At 43.2% G+C, this 19,896-nt stretch overlaps 1 long non-coding RNA gene across 1 annotated transcript; it reads right to left on the reverse strand.

The window, feature by feature from the left end:
• Positions 1-13,353: 13,353 nt before the first annotated feature.
• On the reverse strand, positions 13,354-18,482 carry LOC122562444. Its single transcript, XR_006315298.1, has 2 exons — positions 18,202-18,482; positions 13,354-13,961 (listed from the first exon to the last, which is right to left on the reverse strand). It is a non-coding gene; the product is annotated as an uncharacterized LOC122562444 (long non-coding RNA).
• Between the last annotated feature and the right edge of the window lie 1,414 nt (positions 18,483-19,896).

Consider the following 19,896-nt stretch of genomic DNA (forward strand, 5'->3'; position numbering starts at 1 on the left):
CTAGGTATTTCAGTCTTGCGTGTAGTTCTTTGGCCAGTCTGTAAGTTGGTGTTCCGGGTAGTGAGACTATGGGTCTGAGGGGGGCTCCTGGTTTATGGATTTTTGGTAGACCGTAGAATCGTGGGGTGTTGGTCCCGTTGGGTTTCATTTTCTGGAATTCCGTCTTGTTTAATTGTCCGGAATTGTGACTGGGACAACACATCTATCCTGGGACAGGCTAAGCAAAGACATGCCAGAGAATTCCTAGAGGCCTGGCACTCCAACCACAACGCCATAAACAAACGCATAGCTCTAGATGCCATCCATCAACCCCTCAGAAAACGAACAGGAAATGACATCACCACAAACCCCAGGAACCCCATCCAGGAGCAAGATATAAATAGAATGCAGGCAAAAACAGCTTCGCTTCACTTGGAGGTCGCTATAGTATGATGTTACCTAGCCAGGTAATGAAACGTCTGGATATCAAACATACAGCTCCGCAAGCAAACCTACACCCTAAAGCGCTCTCTTTCATTGTTTTGTGTTCTGCTTCTTCTGAACTTGCACTCCAAAAGGTCTAATTCATACTTCCTTGCAAGTGGAGTCCCAGGTAGATAGGATAGTGAAGGTGTTTGGTATGCTTACCTCTATCGGTCAATGCATTGAGTATAGCAGTTGGGAGAAAGTGAGGATCATCTATCGGAGTTGGGAGGTCATGCGGTTGTATGGGACATTGGTTAGATCCCTGTTGGAATGCTGCGTGCAATTCTGGTCTCCCTCCTATCGGAAGGAGGTTGTGAAACTTGAAAGGGTTCAGAAAAGGATGTTGCCAGGGTTGGAGGGTTTGAGCTGAACAGGCTGGGGCTATTTTCCCTGGAGTGTCAGAGGCTGAGGGGTGGCCTTAGATGTTTAAAAAATCGTGAGGGGCAGGGAGAGGGTAAATAGACAAAGTCTTTTCCATGGGATGGCGAGTCCAAAACTAGATGACAGGTTTAAGGTGAGAGGGGAAAGATTTTAAAAGGGACTGAAGGGGCAATGTTTTCACACAGGGTAGTAAGTGTATGGAATGAGCTGCCAGAGGAAGTGGTGGAGTACAATTAAAGCATTTGGATGGGTATACGAATAGGAAGGGTTTAAAGCGATCAAGGGTCAAGTGCTGGCAAATAGGACTTGGATTAACTTGGGATATCTGGTTGGCATGGAAAAGCTGGACCGAAGGGTCTGTTTCCATGCTGTACATCTGACTAAGTTTCTAACTATTTTAATTTCTAAAGCTACATGTTCTGTTGTTGTCTCAATCTCTGGTAGAGTACACTAAATGAAGTTAGTGTAATTGATTCAGAGTGTAATTAGCATTGCCACAAAAGGCCAGCGGATTGTAACGTCAGTAAATCTAATTAATCAGGAATAGATGGTTTTTGAAGGTTACAAAGCTCCCTGCTTCTGACAAAACTGAGCTTCTGGAACAGGTGCTTGTTAAACCTCGCTGTTTTGAGTACATCTTGTGCTCGTAGCCCATTAATGTGCCATAATACAAGTGGGCACTTGTGTGCTGTCCTATTATAAATCCAGAGAGGATGTAGTAACCCTTGTAGTTATGGCACTTTGACTGATGACTAAACTGGTGGTTTTATACAGAACTTAGGCAGGTGTCCACAACAGGATATACATGACTGTAACTTATCCATGTGCAGTTTTGTTTCTCATTTGATCTGAAGGAGTTTACAAGAAAGCAGGAAATTCATTTTGTCCACAAGTGTTAGAATTACCACTATGATTATTCTGCTAACAATCGATCAACTGTTATTTTTCCTTTTACATCTGTTTTTGTCCTTGGAGGGTATTAACTGTGCAGAACTATATAACTCCTTGAAGGGCTGACTTCATAGGCAGCATGTTGTGCAGGAGCGAATAGTAAGTCAATATCGTACAGGTTAATCTGACTCCTTACAGATTTTGTTCTGATCTCCCAGCGAGCTGTCCAAGCTAATTTTGAAAGCTTATTCATTTGATTCATTCTTTTCCTGGTATGGATTGAATTACTTACAAGGTATCCTGGTGTGTGGTTTGTTGGAAAATGCTTTCCCTCCCAACTGATTCTTTTTCTGTTTTGCTTTCAGGTCATTGATCAGGCTCAGGGTAGGTGAAGAGAGGGGAAAAAAATCAAATTGGTGCACCAAGGCCTCTGCTTCTGAGATGGGGATGAAAGGGTTTGTGGAGGAAAAGGAAGATGGTCATTATTTCATCTTTCTCAATGAAACCTCTGTGCTATAGCTATTTTTCCATGTCTAAGCAACCAACCAACTTGTCCTGGAATCTCTACACAGGTTGATATTTTGACCAGCTGATTTGATAAATGCCCATATCTTTAAGGGGAGTTATTGAGAGTGAGTGGACCAAAAGGAAGCATGGAGACTGGATAGTTTTCCATCTTCCTCTACTCCTCCTCCTGTGATAACTGACTCACCCCATTTCCCCTATTCTCTTTCCCTCCACTCCTCCCCTCTCTATTCTTGATATTTCTGTCCTCCCATTCTCTCACTTCTACCCTTTCCTAGATGGCCACTTGTTGTCCTCCCCATGCTCTCACCTCATTCTCCACTCTGCCCTTCCTCCTCAACCCATCTTTTTCACCCTCCCCACTCCTTTCTATTTCCCCAATCACCCCCACATTCCAAGTTTTGATTTGACATGCTGTAAGCCCCATATTTCACAAAACAAAACCTGTGGAATGCAAATAACTTGTTGTTGAAACTATGATATTGTAAAATGTAGTAATTTGTTGCTGGTAGGAATTGTTACAACATTTTGTTTTGGCCCTGCCTGATTTTTAGACCTAGGTGAAAGTGTTGGCTGTTGTGTGGAAGTTTACTAGGAGCATTAGCCCAATGATCTGTACAAGCAAAATGTAATATAACTTATTCTCTATAGTTAGGTCAGGTATATTCCAAATAGAATTTCTCTGCAGCTTTGGTTCTAATAGTGGCCTGGTGTTTTATCTATAAACCTGTCGCTACATCTTTTCTCATTGGTGATTTTTACTGGTGGACTAGATACAGTCCATCACTATAACCACAGACGTTACCCATCCCCCATCCCCGAAAAAAAAACATGAAAAGAATGGATTTCTGCAATTTACTGGATGTAGAGAAAATTAAAATCTGGGAGTTCAATTCTTTGCAGATTTGGAAAAAGGTTGTTTTCTCTTAGTTCAGTAAACTTGTATTTACCAAGTTGAGTGGTGAAAGCAGCACTGATTTTTATTTTTAAATGATTGTGACAGCCAGCATTTGTTTATGGTTTGAACTAAATTGCAGCTGGAAAGCTAAGTTCATAGTTAAAAGGCTGCTGTTTGGCTGTACTAGAGTCAGAATAGAATATAAAAAATAAAACTACTTGTCTATAAATAAAACTAAATAATACTTGTCTCATTCTTTGGAACAATAGGCTGCAGGTTCACTACTACAGTTTGCATACATGGCAAATGGCACCAGATTAATTTAGCATGTCCATGCTGACCAGATAAGTTGGAACGAAGTCAAGATTAGTAGTGCTGGAAAAGCACAGCAGGTCAGGCAGCATCCAAGCAGCAGGCAAATCGATGTTTCGGGCAAAAGCCCTTCAGGAATGTCTATTTTCTTGTTCCTCGGATGCTGCCTGACCTGCTATACTTTTTCAGCACCGCACTAATCTCCAGCATCTGCAGTACCCACAAGTTGCAACGAAGGATCTGTTTTGGTGCTGTATATCTGTCTCTCTAAGAAACGATGCCATAACTGGCAAGTCCCAGCAAACAACAACTTGCTTTAAATGTTAATACCTTTTTGGATGTTTATGTACCTCTCACCTTCTGACAGATTTTTTGTCAACGAGCCACTTTCCAAATGTCTTCATTTGTTGATGATTGCTCTCCAAGTGCCAATAGAAATGTCTGATTCTGTTTCTTTAACCTGCTTGTAAAATACTGTCGAGTTGGTGTTTAGCTTAAAGTGCTTGTGGTTGGCTTGTGTGTAATTCGCTAAGTGTCTGTAATTGTTGACATGATCATTGAAAGATGACCCCCATCAGTGTGGGTTATAAGTATATAATGGTTGTGGTTGTGTTATGGACACCCAAGGAACCAAACAGTATCATGATATTATTAGCAAGAGGCCATTCAGCTCATTGAGTCTGCTTCACCACTGAATAGATAATAGGTGCAGGAGTAAGCCATTCTGCCCTTCGAGCCTGTACCACCATTCAGTGTGATCATGGCTGATCATCCTTAAATCAGTATCCTGTTCCTGCCTTATCTCCATAACCCTTGATTCCACTATCCAACTCTTAAATTAATCCAGAGACTGGGCCTCCACTGCCCTCTGGGACAGAGCATTCCACACAGCCACCACTCTCTGGGTGAAGAAGTTTCTCCTTATCTCTGTCCTATGTGGTCTACCCGTATTTTTAAGTTGTGTCCTCCGGTTTGGCACTCACCCATCGGCGGAAACATGTTTCCTGCCTCCAGAGTGTCCAATCCTTTAATAATCTTATATCTCAATTAGATCCCCTCTCAGTCTTCTAAACTCAAGGGTATACAAGCCCAGTCGCTCCAGTCTTTCAGCGTGAGGTAGTCCCGCCATTCCAGGAACCTACCTGGAACCTACCCTGCAATCCGTCAATAGCCAGAATGTCTTTCCTCAAATTTGGAGACCAGGACTGCACATAATATTCCAGGTGTGGTCTCACCAGGGCCTTGTACAGTTGTAGAAGAACCTCTTTGCTTCTATACTCAATCCCTCTATTATGAAGGCCAGCATGCTATTAGCCTTCTTCACTACCTGCTGTACCTGCATGCTTACCTTCAATGACTGGTGTACAATAACACCCAGATCTCTCTGTACTGCCCCTTTACCTAAATGGAATCAATTTAGGTAGTAATCTGCCTTCCTGTTCTTGCCACCAAAGTGGATAACCATACATTTATCCACATTAAACTGCATCTGCCATGCATCTGACCACTCACCCTGTAATCTCCAGGTCACCCTGTAATCTCCTAACATCCTTCTCGCATTTCACCCTGCCATCCAGTTTAGTATCGTCAGCAAATTTGCTAATGTTATTACTAATGCCATCTTCTATATCATGAATATATATTGTAAAAAGCTGCGGTCCCAGTACTGATCCCTGGTACCCCACTGGTCACTGCCTGCCATTCTGAAATGGAGCTGTTTATCACTACTCTTTGTTTCCTGTCAGCCAACCAACTTTCAATCCCAGTTAGTACTTTGCCCCCAATACCATGCGCCCTAATTTTACTCACTAACCTCCTGTGTGGGACATTATCAAAAGCTTTCTGAAAGTCCAGGTACACTACACCTACTGGATCTCCCCCGTCCATCTTCAGAGTTACATCCTCAAAAAATTCAAGAAGATTAGTCAAGCATGATTTCCCCTTCATTAAATCCATGCTGACTCTGACCTATCCTGTTACTGCTATCCAGATGTGTCGTAATTTCATCCTTTATAATAGACTCCATCTTTCCCACCAGTGAGGTCAGACTAACTGGTCTATAATTTCCTGCTTTCTCTCTCCCACCTTTCTTAAAAAGTGGTACAACATTAGCCACCCTCCAAGCCGCAGGAACTGATCCCGAATTTATTGAACTCTGGAAAATAATCACCAATGCATCCACGAGTTCTCGAGCCACCACCTTCAGTACCCTGGGATGTAGACCATCACGCTCCGGGGACTTATCAACCTTCAGACCTAACAGTCTCCTCCACCAATTCCTGGCAAATATAAATTCCCTTAAGTTCAGGTCCTTCAACCACTGTTACCTCAGTGGATGATCTGATTATAGCCTAATGCCATTCTCTTGCTTATCTCCCTCCTTAACCCTGGCCTTCCTGTGAAATTTTGATTTTTAGAAGATCTATAGCTTTGTAACTTGGGTTTGGTGAAGATCAGAAAGGATCTCCTCAACAGAGAAATTAATGAATGATGAGGGGCTGTAGGAAGCTAATGAACAAAGACAGTTTGGGGAAATAATCAGAAGAAGCCAAACAGTCTAGGTCAGGTACATTCCAAGAGGACGTGGATTTGTAAGAGATGCTATTGAGGGAAAACTTTGAGAAAAGAGGAAGAGAATATCAATGTGTGATGGCCTAAAGATTGAAGGAAATTATTAGAAATGTAGAAAAATGTCAGAGGCTAGAGAAATAGGCAAAAACTGCCATGAACCAAATATCTGCCTTTGGAATAAGCATTTTCTCTATATCAGAGAAAAGAAACCCACAGTATATGTAATCTTACCTGTTGATGTGCATATACGCTATAGATAAATGAGTGCAGTAGCTCAACCACAATTTGGGCCTATTCAGTTTCAATGATTCCACTGTACTCCAGGCCCTGCTGCTTGGTATCTCAATCCATACCAGGATCCAACTCCCCCCAACCCTGGGTTTTGTGACCAAGTTGTCTCCCAATCCACCAACAATTCCAATTTAAAATCGTTGAAATTATTGATCTCTTGCTCCTTTCCTATCCCTGTAACCTTTTACACACAGTAAGTAGGTCGGGTGGAGGCAGGTTCAGTTGAGCTTTCAAGACAGCATTGCATCCGTTTGAATAACCATCTGATGTGCAGAGTTACAGGGCAAAGGCTGGATTTTTGCAGCAAATCAAAATACTCAGAGGGCTGCTACAGAAGCAATGGACTGAGTGGCCTTTTGCTCCACTGTAACACTTCTGTGATTTCAGCCCTACAACTTTCCTTTAATCTCTGTGCCCCTCTGAATCTGAATCCCTGCACTTCCTGGACCATCACTGGCAGATTGTCTTTTGTTGATGTTGGAATAGAGACTAGGGGGGTCTGTATTTGAGGATGGGGAGGACCTATTTCCATTATCGGGGGTCATTAAACCGGGGGGGGGGGGGGGGGGAATTGTAAAGTAATTATTGCAAGGATTTTAATTTATAGTGACAGGATTCTGTAACTCCTTGTCTGAAATCCATGGGGCTATGAAGAAAGATCTAGAAGCTGGGATTAGCCAGGTAAATCCCTTTCAAATGGTTTCAACACAATGGCCTCTTTCAGTGCTATTAATCGCAGTTAGAATCGTAGAGATCTACCACACAGAGGCAGATCCTTCCACCCATCCATCTGTCCTAGTCAAAATCCACCACCTAACTATATTTTAATCCTGTTTTCCACAGTGCTTGGCCCATAGCCTTCAGTACCTCAGCAACCCTTCTATGTTCCTACAGTAACCACCCTACCTCTTTCTCCCTTCCTTTAATATCTCTTTAGGGCCCGTGTGTGCGTGACCAAAATGTTGTTGCCTTCTTTGGCTCATCTTCTTTCTAGTTCAAGCTTTCTGAAGTATTCCAGAGTTTTACCACGGTAAAAAGAAATGAATACAGCTTTGTGCACCTATATTTTAGAAACCATTAAACAATAACATAGTTGACTGAAACCCAATGGATTTGTTGCCGTTTCCGATAGCAACATTTCCTGCTGTGGTCCCTGTTCAACATTTCACTTCTGTTGAATGACACGGCTGGCGTAGTGGCCGGACAGACACGTGCACCCTGTGATCGGAAGTCTCTGTCGTGCTGGATGCAAGTTCGAACAGCTTTACTCTAAATTTAATTGTCTTGGTGAAAGCAAACAGTGGTGGCTCATGACAATGGCCTTGAGGATTGGAATGTTCCCCCCTCCTTTCAGTGGGGATAATCACTGAATCCACTGCTGTCATGAGCCATCAGGCATCAAGCCTGGAGATGGCTATTCCTCCCTTTTCTGAACTGAGCCCTCTGCCAGGAAAGGTTAGGCCCAGGTTCATCAGTCATGGCTGACACAAATCTTTCTCCAGCGTTGTGAAAGAAAGCGTAATGCTGACACAGCCGTATGGGTGTCGTGCTCCAGTGAACGCAGTGATTTTTAACAGTCTGGAGTTTGTTATGACTGGAATTTTTTTATACTTTTTTTTTCCTGTTTGAGAAGAAGGTTTGCATTTCCATAGCGCCTCTCGTGGGCTTAGGTCCTTCCAAAGCACTTCAAAATGGAACCTTCCTTGGAAACACAGCGGCTGTGGGTTTTTTTTTGCCCAGTGAGTTCCCATGCAAAATAAAAATGAACAGAAAAGCCAGACCTACACCAACACTGGTAGGAAAGTAAATGGTGTATAGAACATTAAGGAGACTAGAAAAAAGCGATAACTAGGTTACGTGATGTGGAGGTGCTGGCGTTGGACTGGGGTGGGCAAAGTCAGAAGTCGCACAACACCAGGTTATAGTCCAACAAGATTTATTTGAAATTGCAAGCTTTTGGAGTGCTGCCCCTTCATAATTCACTTGATGAAGGAGCAGCTCTCTGAAAGCGTGTGGTTTCAAATAAACCTGTTGAACTATAACCTGGTGTTGCTTCTGACCAAGTTAAGTGAGCAGGCAAAACCTCTGGCAAATTGTGAACCATGGAGAAAAATTTGTCCATTTTTCACATGAGTAATTAAAAAAACATTATTTCAATGTTGAGAGATTGCAGAGCTGTCAGCGGGGTCTGGGTGTTATAATACATGAACTGTAAAAGGTTAGTAGGCATATACAGTGTTTAATTAGGATGTTATTAGCTATTATGAACAGAATTGAATACAAAAGTAGGGAGGTTGTGCTACTGTTACACGTCACTCGTTAGACAACATTTGGAGTACTGGGTACAGTGTTTGTCTCTTTGGGTAAGGAAAGATCCAAATGTATTGGAAGCAGTTGAGAGAAGATTTACCTAGAGTTGGTGGGTTGTCTTATGAGGAAAGGGTGCACACACTCGGCCCGCACCCACTGGAGTTTAGACGAGTAAGAAATGAACTTGATTGAGACATATAAGATCTGGAGGAGTCTTGACCAAGTCAATATGAACAGGATGGTTCCTGAAGTGGGAGAATCTAGAACTAGGGGTCACTGTTTAAAAATAATGGGTTGCCCATTTAAAACAGGTGAGAAAAAGAATCTGATGAGACACATTGGAATTCTCTTCCTTTAAAGACTGTAGAAACCAAGTCTTGTTTTTATGTCAATCTGAGAGGGAAGGACAACTTTAATATCTCATTCCTCCCTGACTTCCTTTGATGGTGTAGACTGCACTGAGAGGGCAACATTGGTTTAGGGTATCGATTGCTCTTGAAGCTCTATTCAAAGGAAGGTAGACAAGCAGGAAGCTGGAAGAACAGTCTCCTGTAGATTGGGCCAGCACGGTGGCTCAGTGGTTAGCACTGGTGGTTGCTGCCTCACAGCGCCAGGGACCTGGGTTAAATTCCAGCCTCGGGCATCTGTCTGTGTGGAGTATGCACATCCTCCCAGTGTCTGCGTGAGTTTCCTCTGGGCACTCTGGTTTCTTCCCACTGTCTAAAGATGTGCAGTTTAGGTGGGTTGGCCATGCTAAATTACCCATAATGCACCTAACCCATATGTAGGTTAGGTGCATTAGTCTGGGGTAAATGTTGAGTAGTTGGGGAATGGGTATGGGTAGATTACTCTTTGGAGGGCTAATGTGGACTTGGGCCAAAGGGCCTGTTTCTACACTGTAGGGATTCCATTCTATGTTTAGCACAGCAAGCCAGGCAGCATCAGGAGGTGAAGTCGATGTTCCAGGTGTAACCCTTCTTCAGGACTGGGGGTGGGTGTGGGGGGAGCTGCAGATAAAGGAGGTGGGGGCAGGGTGGTGAAGTGGGAATCGGTTAAGACAGGCAGAGGGTACAACCTGGTTGGTCATTGGGAGGAATGAATCTGGTTGGTGGTTAGAAGGAAGGGTCGATGAGGGGAATGCAGGGGAGGGAGGTTATTTGAAACTGGAGAACTGTATTGAGTCCTCTGGGCTGTAGGCTGCCCAGGCAGAAGCTGAGGTGTTGTTCCTCCAATTTGCAGTTTGGTTCATTATGGCAAAGGAGAAGGCCGAGGATGGTCATGTCTGAAAGGAAGGGAAATCAAAATGGGCGCTGACTAGGAGGTCAGGTTGACCCCTGCGGTTAAGACTGCTTTGCTCCGGAGCCACATTTAGATATTTTCTACATAAAGAGACATCATTGCACACCTCAATAACAGATGGGACTTGACTCCAGATTATCCTAGCTCAGAGGTAGGGATATTATCACTACTCCACAGGAACCTTTGTTAAGATTTTGTAGCCATCGAGTTAGAGGGCCCTTACGCTAATTCTGTTGACGCTTGCTAAACATCCACAGATTTTTCTGATTGTATCAATTATACAAGTCAGAATTTGCCTTTGAAGTGTTAGTGTTGTCCAGCCATCTGTCAGCATGGAGGATCTGTCCCTTCTCATTCTCCTTTCTAATATCTGCCCGGGTCAAAGGATAGACCCCATATGATTTTGAACCGTACGGCCCAGCTTTTGAACATTTGTGTCTGGAGATTTTAACGTAGATTTCACTTCGCACTTACTTTGTTGTGTCGAGGAAGGATTTATGTGACTGGAAGAGCTAGGCGGGTTTTGTTTTTAAATTCCAGGTCACCACACGGCCATAAGCATTAGCCCAGATTTCTCTTCCAGACTGCCATTTCATAGTCACTCCCCGCCCCCACGTCCACAATCCCTCCAGACTCCTTTTACAGTAGAAAATCATACTGTAGAAAGTTAAAAATCACACAACGCCATGTTATAATCCAACAGGTTTAATTGGAAACACTAGGTTTCGGAGCGCCGCTCCTTCAAGTGTTTGTCACAACCACCTGATGAAGGAGCAGCGCTCCGAAAGCTAGTGCTTCCAATTAAACCTGTTGGATTATAATCTGGTGTTGTGATTTTTAATTTTGTACACCCTAGTCCAACATTGCCATCTCCAAATCATGACACTTTAGAAGATCACTACCGAAAATCACTAAGCCTGTTCGGAAGAAAGCTTGCATTATCCAAACATCATCCACAATTTGTCTATTGGGTTATAGCCAATTTGTGTTGACAAAACACGCGTTATACCCAAATGACCTGTTGTGGTAATGGCCTGCTTTTACAGAGGCCTGGGCTAGTGCCTATGGACATGAGTTCAAATCCTACCGTGGATTCAATAGATTTAAATTCAATAGATAAAGCTAGTCTCTGTAATGCTGACCATGAATCAATTGGAAAACTTTCCTCGTTCACTAATCCCCTTTAGGGAAAATGATCTGTCATCTTTGGTCTTAACTGAATCCCTGCCAAAGTAGTTAAATGGATTGTCGGCAGCACTTACTCAGTTTAGGTTCTGGTCTACATGCAAGAATAAAAAATATGCCCCAGCTTCTGATCTCTCTACGCGGAGCCAGGTGTAATCTTCAAACTCTCCGATTCAACCCTGTTCACGTTCTGACTGCTCTCTCCATCATCCTTTTCCCCCACTCACTCTGACACCCATCTGTCTGCCCTCATACAGCCCTCCCTCTCTGAGAAGAGAAGACCAGGCTGAAGTGTCCATCAGAAAAGCCAAGCCGTTGGTTCACTCCCCATTCATCTGTCAGCTTTTAGGCAAGCTGTTGTTGTGCAGTTATTTTCTGCAGAACAGAGTCAAGGAACCGGAAACATTAACTCTGTTTCTGTCTCCACAGATGCTGCCAGGCCTGTGGAATTCGTTACCCCAAAGTGTGGTGAATGCTGGGGCAATGAGTATATTTAAGTAAGAATTAGACAGATTTTTAACTGGTAATGGGTTGAAGGATTATGGGGAGAAGGCAGGAAAATGGGGCTAAGGAGCACATCAGCCATGGCAATGCAAAGCAGACTTGATGGGTTGAATGGCCTAATTCTGCTCCTAGATCTTATGAACCTGCTGAGTTTCTCCAGGGATTTCTGGATTAGTTTGTTTCAGATCTCCAGCATTGGCAGTTCTTTATTTTATTATATCAGCCTGATGAAGACCATTCACAGTGAGAAATAACTGCTGGCCAACGGTTCCCACAAGCCCAGGATGAAATGTTAACGAGGTTCAATCCATAGGCGAAAGTGAGTATTGCAGATGAAGGAGATTAGAGTTAAGAGTGTGGTGCTGGAAAAGCAGGTTAGGCAGCATCTGAGGAGCAGGAAAATCGATGTTTCGGGCAAAAGCCCTTCGTCAAGAATGAGGTTCAATCCATACCATAACCATTCCCGGTCTGTCCTTTTAAGCTAGGTCTTTCATTTTTTTTCCTCCTTATTCTTAAATTATTCAAAATGGGACCATATCATGGTGATAAATGAAAGCTTTTCACAGTGTTTTATTGTGCTCTTACTGTAAAATACATTGACAATAAAAATCAAAATGAAAAAAATCGTGTCACCTCTATGTTCTTTTCCTGATCACCGAACATCCATGTCCTCTGTTTATTGACTCCCCATGAGTTTCTCTTCCCACGGAGAGCCTGCTGTGTGTTATTTCTGCTATCTCTGAGGCACTGAGCATTCTTGTGACCTCTGCCTTACTAACCCCCCCCCCCCCACCCCCACCATGGCACTCTGCTTGCAGGTTGGACAACCCCTGAGTGGCCCTCTCCCAGATTAAGACACCATCCTCTGATCATATTTGGATGGCCACCATCTGGCCAGTCCAGAGAAAGTCACAACGGGCACCTGCTGCTCACCCTCTGTGGACTCCTGGTGCCTAATTAATCCTGACAGTAGGGTCCGGAAACCTGCAGGAAAAGTCCTGTCTTAGAACAGTGTCAGAGGGTTGATGACACATATGGCTATGTTGAAAGAACCCTAATAGGACAAGCCCTCTGAGGCACTGCCTTATTAATAATGACATAGGGGCAGATAAAAGGCCATTCAGCCCATTGAGTCTGTTCTGCCAGTCAATCAGATTGTGGCTGATCTGGTATTCCTCAATTCTACTTTCCTGTTTTTCCTCCCTGATTCCATTCCAGATGAACCTCTATTATCTGGCATTCGATTGTCCAAATTTCAGATTATCTGAACAAGATCGCAGGGTCCCATTACTTGGGTAAACTGTGTTGTCTGGCATCAATTATCTGAACATTTGATTATCCAAACATTTGATTATCCAAACAAAATACTCCCCACTCATGTCATTCGAATAATCGAGGTTCCTCTGTACAGATTAAGTATCTGTCTCGGCCTTGAATATACAGTCTCGACAGCCCTCCGCAGTAAAGAATTTCACAGCTTCACTACCCTCTGAGAGAAGGAATTCCTCCTCACCTCTGTCTTAGATGTTTTACCCCTTATTCTGAGATTACACCCACAAAGGAGAGACCCCTTTGTCAAGCCCCTGTAAGAACCTTTGTAGTTTTTAATAAGGTCACCTCTGAGTCTTCGAAATTCCAATGAAGGTCCAATCTGCTCAACCTCACTTCCGCAGTCCCAGCACATAGGGACTACCTGAAAAAATGTAAATGTAGCCAAGATCATCATGATAATGGATTTATTCAAAAGTAATTTTAAATAATATTCAGTCTTTGCATCTAAATATTCTCATCTTTGCTGTTCCCAGTTACATAGCGTATGGATAGACAATTAAAAAAACTTGACAAATAGTAGAAAACCATTGAAAGGACTTTTTTGTTTTTTTTAATAAATGCAAGTGTGTTTATGGAGGTAGCTGTCAGCAGAGTTTCAGAGGTAAAAGGTTTAAAGGTTCTTAGCTGTTCTTTTTGTGCTTTGAGACTTTCATTGTTCTGTCGTGAGGTTATAAGACTCTGCATGTGCTTACGTAGAAGGATACTGAGGTAAATAGCATGCAGCAAGGTTACATAGCCTTTCCTTCTGCCATTTTTACATGTCTCACATCTCATTGCCAAATGCAGGAGTCCAGCGAGTGACGATGGCTCTGCGCAGGGCTTTCCTCTCTGTGGCTCCCCCGAGCTGACTTCTATTGCTGTATGGGGTTCCGTGTCAAATTCAGAGCAGCGTTAAACAAAGATCAGCGACTGTGGGGGACAGCGACAAGTTTCATGCAGAGATTCACGTACCCAAGATCCTTGGCAGCCAGCGTTGGAGACCGCTATCCAGAATGTTCTAGAGGGGAAAGAAAGATCCACACACAAAGGTAGTTTTAGGAAACCAGGGGGACAAACGTGGAATTCTTTAAATCTGAGATAGGTACTTTTGGATGTAAATTTGCTCACTGAGCTGGAAGGTTTGTTTTCAGATGTTTTGTCACCATACTAGGTAACATCATCAGTGAGTCTCTGGTGAAGCACTAGTGTTAGTGACCCACTTTCTATTTATGTGTTAAGTTTTCCTGGGTTTGTGATGTCATTTCCTGTGCATTTTTTTCAGACTGTCTCAGAGATACTTTTCTTTTGTTGGAATGAAGGGATATGGGCCAAAGGTAGGATGGTGGAATTAGGCCACAGATTAACTATGACCTCATTGAATGGCAGAACGGGATGGTAGGGTTGAATGGCCGGTTCCTGTGTTCATATATTCATTTCTGTCTCCCTCAAATTCATTTTCCTGATATGGATAAGGCAATGATTTAATGACTACCTTTCATTGCCTTCAAATAGTGGAGGCAGTGGCACAGCGGTAAATGTTGCCAGCCTAATAAGCCAATGGCCCAGGCTAATGCTGTGAGGTAATGGGTTCAAATCCCACCATAAAAACTGGCAGAATTTAAGTTCAACTAATAATTCAGGAATATAAAACTAGTCAATGTAATGGTGGCCATCCAATTGTTTAGAAAACTGGACTGGCCTCCACGTGACTCCAGACCTCCCCCCTCCCCTCGCAACGGGTCTAGTAAGCTCCTCAGGCCAAGGACAATTTGAGACACGTAACAAATGCTGGCCTTGCCACTGACCTCCCCATCCCGCAAAAGAATCAATACAAATCCTACATAAATGAGTGACTTACTAGGCCAGCTAAGAGTTCATCAGTCTGATGTGAGGCTGGAGTCAGTTGTAATTTGTAGTTTGCCCGAGCTAACAGGTTCTGGAGTTAAAGGATGTTGTTGTGGTTCTGTTCGCCGAGCTGGAAGTTTTTGTTGCAAACGTTTCGTCCCCTGGCTAGGCGACATCATCAGTGCTTGGGAGCCTCCTGCGAAGCGCTGCTTTGATGTTTCCTCCGGTGTTCATGGCATTCATCCACAAACTCCATCAACAAACACATCGACCTGGACCCAATATACCAACCACTACAGCGGACAGCTGAAACTGACAACCGGAAGTGGCAGGGACAGACCACTATAAACACCGGAGGAAACATCAAAGAAGCGCTTCGCAGGAGGCTCCCAAGCACTGATGATGTCGCCTAGCCAGGGGACGAAACGTTTGCAACAAAAACTTCCAGCTCGGCGAACAGAACCACAACAACGAGCACCCGAGCTACAAATCTTCGCACAAGCTTTAAAGGATGTTAGTGAACTAGTTAGGGTATTAATAGCAATCTGACTTATGCAAAGAAGGATTCAAATCACAACAATGAAATTTGAATTCATATTCTCTAGATGACTCATCCAGTGCTATATCCAACATGAGAACATATTCACGTTTGTCACCCATCTCTAGATGTCCTTGAACTGTGGTGCATCCTTGGCCCATTGTGAGGGGGCAGATAAGAGTCAACCACATTGCTGTGGGTCTGGAGTCACATGCAGCCTAGTCCAAGTAGTGCAGTTTTTTTAAACAATTAGATGGTAATTTCATGGTACTTTACAAAGCATCTATAGCACTGATTGGTTGTGGTTTAGTTTTGGAGTGAATGCATCTTAAATCTGAAGTCAGAACTGAAGTTGGGACTGGGACTAAGTGCTCGATCAGTGCAGCGATGTATGGGAGATTTCTGTGCATGCACTCCTACCTCTGACTCACTGCCAGCTGTAAGTTCCTGTTTTAAATGTGAATAAGTCTTACTTGATTCCCACAGTGTCTTCAGCTATGTGTCTGAGTGGTTGGTATCACACATTAGTGGGTATGCCCTGATATCTAGCGAAGCTCAGTGAGTCTCTGATCAGTTTTATCTGGTGTAGATAGGGGATATCATCCCTCTAATCTGAAATAATGGAAGACACAATCCAAGCAAGAGGCTGATGGTGTAAAGATGGATTTATGACACATTCAGGGCACTCCCCATGTGCAGGAGACTTGTGGCTCATCACCTTGATAAGGACTGGGACTTCATCAGGTATCATTTCCATTGTTAGCAATGAAGCCTAGTCACAGAAATAGTGTTGTTTAAAGTAAATGCAACTGGGCCAACATTGCATCCAACCCTCGGCAGTTTATAAAGGGAAGCAAAACGAGAGGTTTGGAAGGGGATGAGGACATATTAAGTGGACTGACAATCAAAAGGAATGAGCAATGCCTTTTATACAGACTATTTGTCCACTAGACCAAAGGTGGGGTGTTGATTTTTACACTGAATGAGAGCTATTTGCATATAATCAGGTTGGTGTATCATATTCCACTTTGGAAGTCTCCAGTAACTCCTGCACCAAAACAGTTTTTGCCATCCTTATATTTGGAGGATTACGGTAGCTGAATTATAATTAGCCATGCCAACACAGGATGTCATGACGATCATCTTGGTGTGTCACACTCCACATCAGAAAGCTCCACAGAACAACGTGCTATACACACACACACGCGCGTGCACACACACACGCACGTACACACACTCACACTTTTACACACACACAGACACACACATAAATACACACAGTCCATTTATAGTAGGTACAGAGGTAAAAGGATTAGGGTGTAGGTTTGCTCACTGAGCTGTAGGTTTGATATCCAGACGTTTCATTACCTGGCTAGGTAACATCATCAGTGGTGACCTCCAAGTGAAGCAAAGCTGTCGTCTCCTGCTTTCTATTTCTGGATATCAAACCTACAGCACAGTGAGCAAACCTACACCCGAAACCTCAACCTTCACAAACCTTCACAAAAGGTAAAAGGATAATCAAAGAATGGAGTTAGATCACTGACAGATAAATAGCCAACTTGTAATTAAGACCAAAGTAATGATGGGTCCTGTTAACAAATCCCACATCTTCAGTATTGGCAAAGCAAAATGGAATTGTTTGATCACATGGCATCCAGGGAGAGCTAGCCAATTGGGTACAAAATTGGCTTGACGGTGGGAGACAGAAGGTTGATGTGGGAGAGGGTTCTAATTTGGACTGGAGGCCTGTGACCAGCAGTGTTCTGTAAGGATCAGTGCTGGGTTCACTGCTGTTTGTCATTTATATAAATGATTTGGATGAGAGTATAGGAGGCATGGTTAGTATATTTTGTGGATGACACCAAAATTGGTGATACAGTGGATGGCAAAGAAGGTTATCTAAGAGTACAATGGGATTTTGATCAGCTAGACCAGTGGGCCGAGGAATGGCTGGTGGAGTTTAATTCAGATAAATGGAAGGTGTTGCATTTTGGTCAGACAAACCAGGCCAATTAATGGTAGGGCCCTGGGGACTGTTGTTGAGCAGAGAGACCTAGGGTGCTTGTCTTCACTGGTCAGAGCATTGAGTATATGAGTTGGAATGTCATTTGTGGCTGTACAGGACATTGGTTAGGCCCCTTTTGGAATACTATGTACAATTCTGGTCACCCTGCTGTAGGAAGGATGTTGTTAAACAGGAAAGGGTGCAGAAAATATTTACAAGGTTGCTGGAAAGTTTGGGTTATAAGGAGAGGCTGAATAGGCTGGGGCTCATTTCTCTGGAGCGTCAGAGACTGAGGGGTGCCTAATAGAGGTTTATAAAATTACGAGGCGCATGGACAGCATGAATAGCTTAGGGCTTTTTCCCTTGGTGGGGGAGTCTACAACTACAGGGCAGAGGCTTAAGGTGAGAGGGGAAAGATTGAAAAGAGACCTGAGGGATAACATTTTCACAGAGAATGGTGCTTGTTTGGAATGAACTGCCAGAGGAAGTGGTTAAGACAATTACAACATTTAAAATGCATTTGGACAGGTACATGAATAGGAAGAGTTTAGCAGGATATGGGTCAAACACAGGCAAGTGGGATAATTCAGTTTTGGATGCTTCATTGGCATGGATGAGCTGGACCAAAGGGTCTGCTTCTATGCTCTATGATGGTAGAGCTAACATTCAAAGCAGTAGGTCATAAATACATTGGTTAAATAGTACTCATAGAATAAAGACAAAAATATCAGAAAATATGAATAGACGTTTGACACAGTTTGATGACAAATCTTCAGTACAAAGCCATACCTCTTATGTTAATAGGACCCCTATGCAGTCTTTAATGAAGATTTCTTCATGAGAGACATGAAACAGATTGCTCCCTACCTGGTTCCTTCCAGCCCATCACCTTCACAACGATCTCTGACCCCCATGGCTTCTCCTTGGCACTCCACACACACGTATTTCTCCCGGAACAGTCGGCTGGTCCGTAGCCCAAGTCGGCAGGAGGGACTTACCTCCTTCATTCGGAAATAAGCACAGTAGCTGTCAAGGGAAGAGGGGGCAGAGAACAGAAGGGGAAGAGTTGGGCATTAGTGCTTGATCTTTCCCTAACAAGTGATTGATAAATTGATTAAACAGATAGATGGATAGATAGATAGATTAAATAGATTCGATTAGATCATATTAGATAGATGAATAAGTTAGATCAGATAGGTGATAGATACATTAGGTAGACAGACAGATATAGATAGATAGATAGATAGATAGATAGGAAGATAGATAGGAAGATAGGTAGATAGATAGGAAGGTAGGTAGATAGATAGATTAAATGGATTAGATTAGATAGATGGATGGATAGATAGACAGACAGACAGACAGACAAAAAAGACTGAGAGTTCATGGAGCTCTGTCAGTCTATGAGCTCAGTTAAAGGCCCCTTCATTAGATTGCAGGGCCCTGGCAGCTGAAAGCATGGACACCAGTACTGAAGGAATAAAACCGCGTTTTCCTGTTTTTCCTGGGTATCATTGACAGGGCTAGCTTTTGTTACCCATCCCTAATTGCCCTGGAATTGAATGGTTTGCGAGGCCATTCCAGAGGGTGGCTGAGGTCAATTCAATGCGCAGATGCATGTCGTGACTGAAACAGTTCAACATTCAAGAATAAATCAGTCGGTTAATGGAAAGGAGGATAACACAATTGTTAGTTATGGTTAGAACTATTCAATACTGTGGAAAATAAACCCGAATACAGCTGATGCTATGTTTAAGTTAGTTCAGAAACCATGCCAACGTTTCCAAATTTGGATGTGGGCCTAAAATGTTCAGAGCCCATACCAAGGTAAGTTAATAACCTTTAATTTGAGTAAACACTCAGTTCATCAGATTTCTCTGTTGTGTCACTTATGAACTAGTTTGAGCCTAAATCCCATTGCGTCTGAGAGCAATCACACCTTTCAGTCTATTCTCAATGCATATCTTGGAAGCGGAAGGCATCTCAAAAATCTTTAATCAGTAGCAACACGAGTGGTGATTTCAACCAACCAGATACTGTCATCAAACAAACCAACCAACCAACCAGATACTGTCATCAAACAAACCAAGCAACCAGATATTGTCATCCAACCAACCAACCAACCAGATACTGTCATCAAACAAACCAACCAACCAACCAATCAGATACTGTCGTCAAACCAACCAACCAACCAATCAGATACTGTCATCCAACCAACCAACCAGATATTGTCATCCAACCAACCGGACACTATCATCCAACCAACCAAATTCTGTCATCAAACCAACTAACCAATCAGACACTGTCATCCAACCAACAAACCGGATACTGTCATCCAGCCAACCAACCAATCAGATACTGTCATCCTACCAACAAACCAGATACTGTCATCCAACCAATCAGATACTGTCATCCTACCAACAAACCAGATACTGTCATCCAACCAATCAGATACTGTCATCCAACCTACAAACCAGATACTGTCATCCAACCAACCAACCAGATAATGTCATCCAACCAACCAACCAACCAGATGCTGTCATCCAACCAACCACCCAATCAGAC

Source organism: Chiloscyllium plagiosum, chromosome 25 (genome assembly GCF_004010195.1).
Source record: "Chiloscyllium plagiosum isolate BGI_BamShark_2017 chromosome 25, ASM401019v2, whole genome shotgun sequence".
NCBI lineage: Eukaryota > Metazoa > Chordata > Chondrichthyes > Orectolobiformes > Hemiscylliidae > Chiloscyllium > Chiloscyllium plagiosum.